At 32.2% G+C, this 11,666-nt stretch overlaps 1 pseudogene; it reads left to right on the top strand.

Annotated features, from left to right (window-relative positions):
• The first annotated feature begins 6,208 nt into the window (after positions 1 to 6,208).
• Positions 6,209 to 9,430, top strand: LOC136223362 (silicon efflux transporter LSI2-like; annotated as a pseudogene).
• Positions 9,431 to 11,666: the final 2,236 nt, after the last annotated feature.

The raw sequence follows: 11,666 nt of genomic DNA, 5'->3' as shown, positions 1-11,666 counted from the left end.
AAGTAAGGGAAGCCTCTACTCGACAAGTAACAATGAAGTCCAGATATATTCTTACTTCAACTCTTACTCAGGTGTTCCGTTTCGAATCAACCTCAAGCTTCATAATCCGACTCTAATATGGAAAGAAGACCGAAATATGCCAGGGATAGGAATCAAAACACTATAAATAGAGGCCTATGCTATATAGTTATTATCATTCAGTTTTTATCATTAGTTCAGTTTAGCTATAGTTTACGTTTTTACTTCATTTTTACTTTCAAGTAAGTTTAGATTTGGGTTTTGTACAATCAGCCAAGGTACATTCGCTCCTTAGTTGTAAGATATCAATATCGGTTTGTCTTCACCCTTTGTTCATTATTTATGTATTGAATTCAATTCAATTCTATTCATTGTGTATTCCATTATCCATCTTGAATTCTAATAACGTAATCGATAAACATGGGATCATCCTCTATGAATCTTTCCCCCATTCTGTGTTTTAGCTCAAATATGAGCTAAATCACCTTTAGCCTAGGATCATGGTGAACCGTGTTTAACGAGTATGGTTTAATTTAACTATTGTTTAAAAATTGTGTTGTAGAAAGTATTAAACGAAAGATTTAGCTAGGATTCTTTACTCATCTTATGCTAGGCAACCTATACAAGTAATTAGCTAAAGGGGTTGAATAGTGAAACCTAATCAAGTAAACAATTCAACGAGTAACCTATCTTTACCTATACCTTAAACGGATAGTGCGGCTTTGTAGTCTAAATTACAACTTAACTTTAGCTTTCACCACAGTTCACGCATCTTACTAACTGAGGGATTTTGCCTAACCAAGCATCGACCTAAGGAATTAGGAATATAGTTAGTAATTCTAGGTCGGAATTATTATCTTTTTAAAGAAAGCTATCGTCTTTAGTTTATGTCTTTACTGCAACACTACTTAGTTAAATACCATAGGAGTTAGACACGGGGATCCTACATCTTAGCCTTTCATTAAACCCTTAGGCAAACCAATATAAATCTTTGCTTTTATCATTCTTAGTCTTAGATTACATAACAAATTCAATCAAATTTATTATTCCTTAGTTAACATGGAACTTTAGTCGGGTAAGGAATTGGAACCTAGTCTTTGAGGGATCGATACCGTTCTTAGAAACGTTTACTACTTGAAACAATAGAGTCCACTTGCTCTTTAGAGTTAGTCATAATTTACCAGTCTATCAATTATAGCATGGGTGAGATTTGCTGCAAATATAATAGTGTGTGAAAAGGCTAATCTTGGTTGCCATACTCATCGTTCTAGACTCATCTACAATCTAGGGTGCCTTCCTCTATTATTATCATAGTTAGGCCATGTTCTTTTTGAATTAATTTCAGTATAAGTAAATTCAGTTCATTTCAGTTAAGTTAAGTTAAGTTAAGTTCAGTTCAATAGCATTCAGGTCTGTTACCTGCTGGTTAGTGATTCATAGGAAAATTGCGGTGCAAACCAATTTACAGGTATGTGGTTTTTCACTTGCTTCGAGATGTGAACTGTGTAAATGTCATATTGAATCAATTGATCATCTTTTCGTCACGTGCCCAGTGTCGAATAGCCTTTGGAATGTTGTCTTCTCTGTTTTTGGCATACACCGTAGTAGTATACTGACCTTTGAGAGTCTTTTCCAGGAGATTAGAGCTGTCCGTTTACATGTTTCTATGAGAAAATGGTGGAATTTGGCTGCTATAACTGTTGTTTGGTACATTTGTTACATCAGAAATATGGCTATTTTTGAAAATGATCTCCCTTCAATCCATTTCCTTCAGAATCGGCTTCACTTTTACATTCAGAAACCAAAATGGATTGTCAATTTGCCGAGCCGTGCTAGGCCTCCGCCGAACCCTATCATTGTTCGCTGGTGCCCGTTGCTGTCGGGCTGGATAAAAGTGAATACCGATGGCGCGGCGGACGGTGCGCCGGGTATCGCTGGAGCTGGCGGGATTTTCAGAAATTCTCGTAGGTTTATTATTGGCTACTATGCTATTAACCTCTCTAGTTCCTATGCACATATTGCCAAGCTGTCTGCCATTATTTTCGCAGTAGAATCTGCCTGGCAACGGGGGTGGCACAATCTTTGGATTGAATCGGACTCTGCATATGCGGTGGATATGCTAAACGGAAAGAGTTCGATGGCCCCTTGGAAAATTGGACAAGACTGGCTTCAGTGTTTATCTAGAGTCTCGAATATGAATTGCAGAATCACTCATATCTACCGAGAGGGCAATCAGGCGGCAGATCAACTTGCCTGTTTTTGCAAAACAGCTTCGGCTATTACATGGTGGCATTCGGCTCCTCATTTTTATCAATCGTCTGTTTTTGACGACATTTATAATGTTGCTCATGTTCGTTTTCCTTAATTTCTCTGTTTTGAACCTTTTTTTATCTTTCTTTTCCTCCCTTGTAATTTTTCTTTTTTTATTAATAATATTCCGGGTTGATTTGGTGTGTTAGGGGTGCCAACCTAGCTGGGATGTCTAGCCACTTAATCGCGTCCCAATCTTTCATGCAAAAAAATAATTTATAATTTAGTATTATTTATATATTTCATCATTATTTATTATAATTATTTATATATAATTTATAATTTGTTTCTTATAATTTATATATAATTTATAGTTTAGTATTATTTATATATAATTCATCATTATTTATTATAATTATAATTATTTATAATTGAGTATTATTTATACATTTCATCATTATTTGTTATAGTTATAATTATTTATATATAATTCATAATTTAGTATTATTTATATATAATTCATCATTATTTATTATAATTATAATTACTTATATATAATTTATTATTTATTATATATATAATTTATATTTTTTATTATAATTATTATATATAATATATCATTTATCATTATATATCATTTATCATTATTTGTATATAAAATATATTATATATTACAATTATAATTACTTGGTGCAGTTCAATTAAGTTAAGTTTAGTAGCATTCATTTTAGTTCACTTAATTTTAGTTAAGTTAAATTAATTTAATTTCAGTCAAAAAGAACATGGATTTGGTGACTTGAATTTAATAAGCTTTAACTTCTTACCTATTCTAGTCTTGTGTGTGATCTTGATTGAGGCATTTTCCCACCATTTCAACATCAAACCAATTTAATTTCATCCACCTTAAAATCATAGAAGAATCACTTTGAATGTAAGTTGGCAGTCTCATTCAATTGGACCCCATGGACCAAGTTGTATTTGGACCTTCATTATTAGATTAAGCTATAACGTAATCAGACGGTGTTAAAATTAGCTAATCAAATATTATTTAATTGATTTTTATTTTATTTAACAATTAATCGTATTCCTCGAAATAAACATGTGTTTCCCTTGAGATAGAAAAGAAAGAACGATGGAGAGAAGAAGGATGCTTTAGAGAAAGAAAGTACCATTTTTCATTGATGATATGATTATTTTAGGCATATATATTTTTTTTTTTATGGAAGACATGGCTATTTCTTGAATTGTTCATGTTCAAATCAATTTTAGTTATTACACTTACTTCAAATAAATTAATATTGAGAAATTCCATTGCTTTTGGAAAAAAAGCTCACAGAAATTTCATCGAGGATTCAGATGTTTTTTCCATTGTTTTTCTGAAAATAATTTCTCCAGCAGGACTGGTATTTTTATTCAACAAATTGAACAATTATTTCCCTGTAATTTTTCGACAGAAAAATGTCTTGAAATTCTAGAGAAGTTTTCGACATAAGTGAGATTCTGGTTCGGAACTGGACTGCCATCCAAGCAATGAAAAATGGTGGTTTCTCGCTCTAAAGTATTCTTCCCCCCTCTCTCTCTATCGTTCTTTCTAGAAAACATATGCTTATTTTTAGGAATATTTGATTAGATTAATTATTAAAAAGAAAAAACTATCAGTTAAATAATATTTAATTAGCTAATTTTAACACCGTCTGATTACGTTATAGCTTAATCTAATAGTGAAGGTCCAAAAACAATTTGGTCCTTAAGGTCCAATTGAACGGGACTGTGTAAGTTGGAACCTCCGTCTAATTGTAAAAACATCAACCTATCCTATTAATATTAAAGTTCATATTTATTCATAATTTAACAACTTATAAAATTTTAGCCTCAATGTTTCTAGGGATAATTACAAATCTAGCCCAATTAAAAAGGTCAATTTACATATCTAACCCACTTTGCTTCCATCTCATCAAATTAGACACTTTCATCCACTTTGGACAAGAATACTCTTAGTTCTATTCGATCAATCCATCTGCTCCTGCTCCCATTTCTTCTTCTTTCGCTTCGTTCGCTTCTTGTTTTTCTTCTTCTTCGGTTCATCTTCTTCAATTTCTGATACCAATCGTTAGCGATTTTTGAGATTATTAAAGTATTATGTTCAATTTCCCATAGAAATGGTATGTTTTTAGCTTATACACCTGCTTTTCTCGCTGGTCTTGCCTCTTTTTTCATCTGTAACGGTATCGTTTCAATTTCCTCCATTTTCCTCCATTATTGTCGCATTTGTGATGAAATTTATTGCATTTTGTCACAAATGAGACAACTCTGAATTCGTCACAAATACGACATCACAGTAGTTCAATTGTCAGATTGTTTTCTTTCTCATTTTTTGAGCTTTCCATCCTAATCCTCTTCCGCATACACTAATTCTTCAAATGTTGAACGAAACATAATCTTTTCTCTCTATAAACCACCATCTTTTTATCGGTTTAGGATGGTCAAGAAGAGTTGAGAGTCTGGGGAAGAAGGTGAATTGAAATAAGTGTATTCTTATCCAAAATGGATGAAAATGTCTAATTTGGTGAGATGGAAGCAAAGTGAGTTAGATATGTAAATGAACCCCTTTAGTTGGACTAGATTTTTAATTAGCCCATGTTTCTAAAATCAGCTAGACAATTAGCACTTTCCTTTAATTGGCCCTACTGCTCGGAGACCTACAGTCATTGAGAAGGAATTGGTTATAACTGCCTGGAGCTTAAATTTTTTTAAACCTTTGCCTAGCCCCGAAACAACTCCATTTTGGTATGGGAAATTTTCTCCTAACGATTTTTAGTCCATATTTTTTTTTTATCTTTAATGTTTCTAATGTCGGAATCAATTTTTAACTACCTCGACTGCACAAAACAAACTCAACACATATAGATTATGCTTAAGGTTATGTTTGGTAAAAAATAACTTTTTGAAGTAAAATTAGAGGTTTGTTTGAAAGAGTTTATTGGATCCAAAAAGCTAATTTTGAAAAAGTCTATTTTATGAGTTTTTTCAATTAACTTATTGCCCCATTTCTTTTGAAGGATATTTTTATTCCTAATTATTACCTTTCGACCCCAAATAAATACTTTATCATTTCTTTATTTGTCATTTACCTAAACAATTATTAACAATCAGCTAAGTTTTACCAAACAAGTTTACACAATCGGCTACTCAAAAGATAATCAGCTATTCGCCAAACAAAACCTCTACATGTATCAGAACAACTCCATTTTGGTCCGGACTATGGAAAAAAAATGCACAAGTTTTCATTGCAATTAAGACTCAGCAAATGAAAATAAAAGGGCAGACAGAGATGTAGGGGTATTTGTTTACCTACTTTTCATCTCCTGTTTACCTTTTTACTTTAAAAAGTAAAATTTTAGGTGTTTAACTAGACACCTCCTGTTTACCTTTTACCGTTGAAAAATAGTTTTTTTACAAAAGCAGACGATTTCTGCTTTTTAAAAAAGTTTTTTTTTTAGAAAAACAATTTTTTCCAAATGCAAACAACAAATAGAAACAACAACAACAAGTAGTCAAACCGACGGTAATCACCCCTATATAAAATAGGCTTTAATGGAAGAATCGAGTCTTTTCAAAGCTTGCTCCATTAGAATGTTGACACGTGTCCTTATTCCAATGACCATATTGAGAAGGAATTCTTATATTAAGCACCGGGTCTTCCATATCATTCGGATGACCTCCAATTCACATTTGGACACGTGTATTGTGACCCTACATAATAATTATAATAGTGGGATCTCTTATAATATGCGTGAGTCCATGTTACACGTGTCCAAATGAGTGGATATCCCAAATGAGTGGATATCCCATGCCCTTATCTATGCTCTGTCTTTGGGACCAGATGAAATCGCTGTTTTATAAATTCTGTTGTTTAGATTCAAAATTGATACAAGTTGTTGAAAACATTAACACAAAATTTCTGAAGCTCCATTCCATACAATGTCTTCTTCTTCTTCTTCTTCAAAGTCATGGTTACTGAATGAGTTTCTATGTTCATTTGGCTTTTTAATATTCTGGGTATTAGCAGTTTTTCCTTGTTTCCCTCTCCTTCCAATAGGCAGAACAGCAGGTTCTCTGTTATCATCTGTTCTTATGGTACTTTTCCAAGTAATATCTCCAGAGCAAGCATTTTCTTCGATTGATCTCTCAATCCTCGCCCTTCTTTTCGGCACAATGATCATTACTTCATATGTAGAAAAAGCAGACGCATTTAACTACTTAGGAAACTTCCTAACTTGGAAAACCCTAGGTGGAAAAGACTTGATTTTTCGACTCTGCAATTACTAGTGCTTTCTTCACTAATGATACTACTTGTATGCTATTAACTGAATACACTCTCAAAATCGCTGCACAACACAATCTTCCTCAGCCTTTCTTACTTGCTCTTGCCTCCTCTGCGAATATCGGATCTTCTGCAACTCCGATTGGGAACCCTCAGAATCTGGTGATTGCTTTGAAAAGTGGGATTTCATTTTGGGATTTTCTGGTTGGGGTTTTCCCTGCTGCTTTAGTTGGACTTTTGATCAATTTTGTGTTGATTCTCTGCATATTCTGGACAGATTTATCTTATAATGGGGAAATTGTTGTGTATGAAGAAGTAGCTGTGGTGGAGGAGACAAGTGAAAATGTGGAGAATTCAAGGATGGTGTGGAAATTTAGTGTTTGTATAGTGAGTATAGGAATGTTGATTGGTCTTGTAATGGGTATGAATATGTCATGGACTGCAATTACTGCTGCCATTCTTCTTCTTCTTCTTGATTTCAAGGATGCTCACCCATGCTTAGACAAAGGTACAATCTAAATCTAAAACATTGTTAGTGCTCGTTGCCGTTTGAAGATGATGCTTTATTTCACCAAACAACTAAAACTCTCATTTTTAAAATGAAAAGGCAAACATAAATTAAAAAATCGGTATGAGCTTAAAAAGCAATCAAACACCCTCATAGTCTCTTAGCGCTTGGTAGACCTATTTATGAGCTGGTTATCAACCAGTTACGTTTAGATCCACATCCAATAGGCTAAGTTTGTATAATAGAACATTGACATTATTCTTGGGATCCAAAAAATCGGTTCACTTTTAAGCGGGTTTGAGATTAAAAACAATAGAATAACCTGACCGACCCGTCATATTAATTAATTATTAACTTTATATATTAAATATTTATTTTTCAATATTTTTTTTTATTTTTATTGTATATGTAGATAGTTTGGACTTGTGATTTGATTTTTAAGTCTGAGCTCGCATAAATTAACAACGGGTCAAATACATGAATATCATAATTAAGTACAAAATTACAACTAAGTCATATCACCAAACTTAATTCTTAATATGTCATTATTCTCTATATATTATGATTTTACACCATAATTTAAAAATTCTAGACTCCAATTCATAAATCATAAACCCTAGAAAATATATTATAAACTTCTAATTTATTAATTCTAATCTTTAAAATATATTAAAAATACTGATTTTATTAGTTTGACATAATCCAAAATTATAACTTGACACAGTTGTAAATAGTTTTTAAAAGATGAATTTCTATGTAATTTTCCCATTAACAACAATAGACTGACTTTGGACTAAGTATTTTTTGATAAAAGCCCATTGGGCACAACCCATAAACATGTCTACTCTTCGATCGTGTTTATGTGTTTCTATTTTCGTTTTCGTTTTCTTGCTATGATTTGAAGACCGTCTTAGAAATAACATTTCCTTTTATCAATTTTGTTTCCGTTTTTATGTAACATAAACAGTGGGTCATAGATAGCCTGAACTTTCCAGGGAAGAAAAAATAAAATTAATGACAGAAATTTCAGCACTAAACATATAATTTTTCGTTTGTAATTTCATTATAAAATTTGTCTTCGATTTGACATCATGGCTAATTCTAATGGAATGATCCATTGTTGATGCGTTGTCCAAAAAAAATTGTAATTTTTAACAAAATTTCACCAATTAACCCTGTTGGTATTTGATTTTAATTCCGCCACCAATATGGAGTGAATGTATTTAGCATCGCAGCACATTGGTTTTAAATAATTATAACAATTTCTATTTACCTAATTGCTTGGTCACTTTATAAATTTGGAGCAGGTGCCGTATTCTCTTTTAGTTTTTTTCTGTGGAATGTTTATGACAATCGAAGGTTTCGACGCAACTGGAATTCCAAACTCTTTATGGTAATTGATGCAACCGTATGCACAAATTGGTGATCGCGGTGGATTAACAATTCTTGCACTCGTCATTGTTGTTCTGTCAAATATGATTTCAAACGTCCCAACTGGTAAAGTTTTTTTTTTCTTTTTCTTTCTGTATGACCATATATATGCTTGATATCCGTGATCTAGAGACGGAGAGATAGGGGTTACCTACGGTCCATTGATCCCGATGTAGAAGGGAAATTGAAAAAACTAGAATCACTGCAGAAACATCTAGTCTTAAATAATATAAATTAAATCTCCAAATATTTGGTTTTGGTTCCTTGACTGACAAATATGTGATGTTTTAATTATAGTTTTGTTGATTGGAGGGCGTGTGGCAGCATCAGCAGGTTCTAAATCGCCGGAGAAAGTGAAGGAGACATGGTTGATATTAGCATGGGTGAGCACAATTGGCGGCAATCTTTCGCTGGTGGGTTCAGCTGCTAATATGATAGTATGTGAGCAAGCTCGACGTTCCCCTTATTTTGGTTACGACTTGTCATTTTGGAACCACCTTATATTCGGACTCCCCTCCACTATTACTGTCACCACTCTCGGTTTGCTTATATTAAAGCTTTCTTTCTGATTTTTTATCATAAAAATAAAATTCGATTCAATTTGGCTTTGATCAAAATGAATTTTAGATAGAATTTAATCATTCAATTTAAATTAACATTGTTTGATTTTGTTGGCATGTTGAGTGACACTGTAATGCCCTGGTCTAATACCATGTAGATATTGTCCGCTTTGGCCCAATTCTAACACATTGGGCCTCACGGCTTTAAAACGCGTCTCCATGTATTGGATTCACATCTTACTAATAAGCCCCAATCACTCCCTCTCCATTTCCGATGTGGGATTCAGTTCATTCCTGCCCCCATCGCCATCCCTTAGGGCCGCTCCTTGCTCAGGCCTTCTACCCCGGCGCCACCCACTCCGGACCGGGTCGTTACAGACACGTTATTAAGTTACATGTTATGTTAGCAAATGTCAATATTAGTAAAGTTAATATCATATCAATAAAGTCAAATATTTTAGTCAAATTTCTTATTTTGTTGACCGTATAAAACACACAGCTTAGCAAAAAAAAATCACACTACTCTATCAGACATATATTAGCTTTCAGATATAAAATGACTATGTTACTCTGTTATTTTCTGTTTATACTAGGGTAAATTATACCCATGACCATTGAAATTTACCCATTTTCACATTATGACCACTGAACTTCATTTCTTTCCAGTATGACCATTGAACTTTACACTTTTTAACACCGGTGGCCACTCAATTTTAACTAACTTCTCAAAATGACCGTTAATGATCGTTAATGACCTCAAAATGAAAATATTCAAGAATTAAAGTTGTTCAGAACGACATTTACCATGAAAAACACATTTTTTATTTTCGAAAATCACATTTTTTGGAGCTTTCTCTCTCTAAAAATTCACTTTATCTCTCCTAACCAAACAACAATCAAATGACCTCAAAACGAAAATTTTCAAGAATTAAAGTTCCTTAGAATATCATAAACGCTTTGGATTTTTTATTTTTAGCCGTCAACGGTCGTTTTGAGGCGTTAAGTGGCCACCGGTGTTAAAAAGTGTAAAGTTCAGATGCCATACCGGGAAGAAATGAAGTTCAGTGACCATAATGTGAAAATGGATAAAGTTCAGTGGCCATGGATGTAATTTACCCGTTTATACCAGGTTAAAAATCTAAAACAAAATAAATAAAAGAACCAAATGATTAACATTGATAAAAGATAGGAGGATCTTATAATGTGTTTTTTAAAATAGAAGGACTAAAATATGTTAAATAAAAAGAATATCACTAATCAATTATTTAAGCTTTATTTATATATACATATATCGGATTCAAAAAGAAAAGATGAAAACAAACCAAACTAAACCAAACCAAACCAAATAATTGGTTTATTTAATCAATGGTCTTGTAGCATACTATGGTAACAATTATCGGGTCGTGTTGTATCAATTATTGATTTAGTATTAAATAAGTCAATTTTAACCTAACCTAAAAACTTGTGTGTCATAAATATCGTGTCAACTTAATCAGATAAGTGTCGATTTCGTATTGTATTTTCCGATAACATGTAATTTTACTATATATCTATGTTAACAGTGATATTTAAAAATATAGAATTTCTAAAAAAGAAATCGGAAAATATGGTAATATTTTTAAATATTTTATGTTATTTTCGGTTTAGAAAGTTAACAATGACCTTACAAATCACATAATTTTACTATTTCTATTACGAATGATATGTAAAAATGTGGGAGGTTCGAGTCATACTTGTAGGAAATAGTAATAATTTTGTTACATTTATTAATTAAGATAACATGTAAAAATACGATAAAATATCATAATAATTTTAAAAATTCGTCATGTTTGAGTTAATAAGTTAAGGCTAACTCAATCCAAAAAAACCTAAAAAAATGACACATTATTTATTAGGCTTAATACATCTTTGCCTCCTGAATTTGTATAAAATATTCAGTTAGTCCTTTAACTTGTATAAAATATAATCAATTGATCATTCGGTTGAAAAAAATAAGTTAAATACGGAAGATGTATTGCATGCGTTTTGAAATGTTATTACATAATTCACAGAATAGATTACAAATGAAGTTCTTGCTTGCTCAACTGTAAAACTCGTTTTCTCTAATATTAGAACTGCATACCCCGATCTTAGTCGTTTTATTTTTTTAAGACACGTACAATACATCTTCCGTATTTAACTTACTTTTTTATTTTTTACACTTTACGCAAGTTTAGAAGACTAACTAAACATTTTATGCAAGTTAAGGTGACAATTAAGACATTTTGAAATTTCATGAAGCTAATCAAACTTTTTGGATAAATTTAAAGGGAAAATAAGCTTATTTATGAAGCTAAATTTAAACACTAAAATTACAAGGGTGATTTTGTATTTTGCAATCGAGTAATGTGTAATTTACCATCACTGATATGTAGCAATTTAAGTTTTACTTTGCAAAGTAGAGAAATTAAGAATGTTTATTGTGTTAAAAAAAAAGAATGTTTATTGTATAACAAAGGCAAAAAGCATTCTGAGGCCCCTGATCTTTCATTGTTTGGTGTATTAAGTCCTCGATCTTTCATTTAGACACATTAAG

Source organism: Euphorbia lathyris, chromosome 1, assembly GCF_963576675.1.
Source record: "Euphorbia lathyris chromosome 1, ddEupLath1.1, whole genome shotgun sequence".
NCBI classification, from domain to species: domain Eukaryota; kingdom Viridiplantae; phylum Streptophyta; class Magnoliopsida; order Malpighiales; family Euphorbiaceae; genus Euphorbia; species Euphorbia lathyris.
The sequence above is the reverse complement of the archived record's forward strand: the minus strand, read 5'-3'. Positions and strand labels throughout refer to the sequence as shown.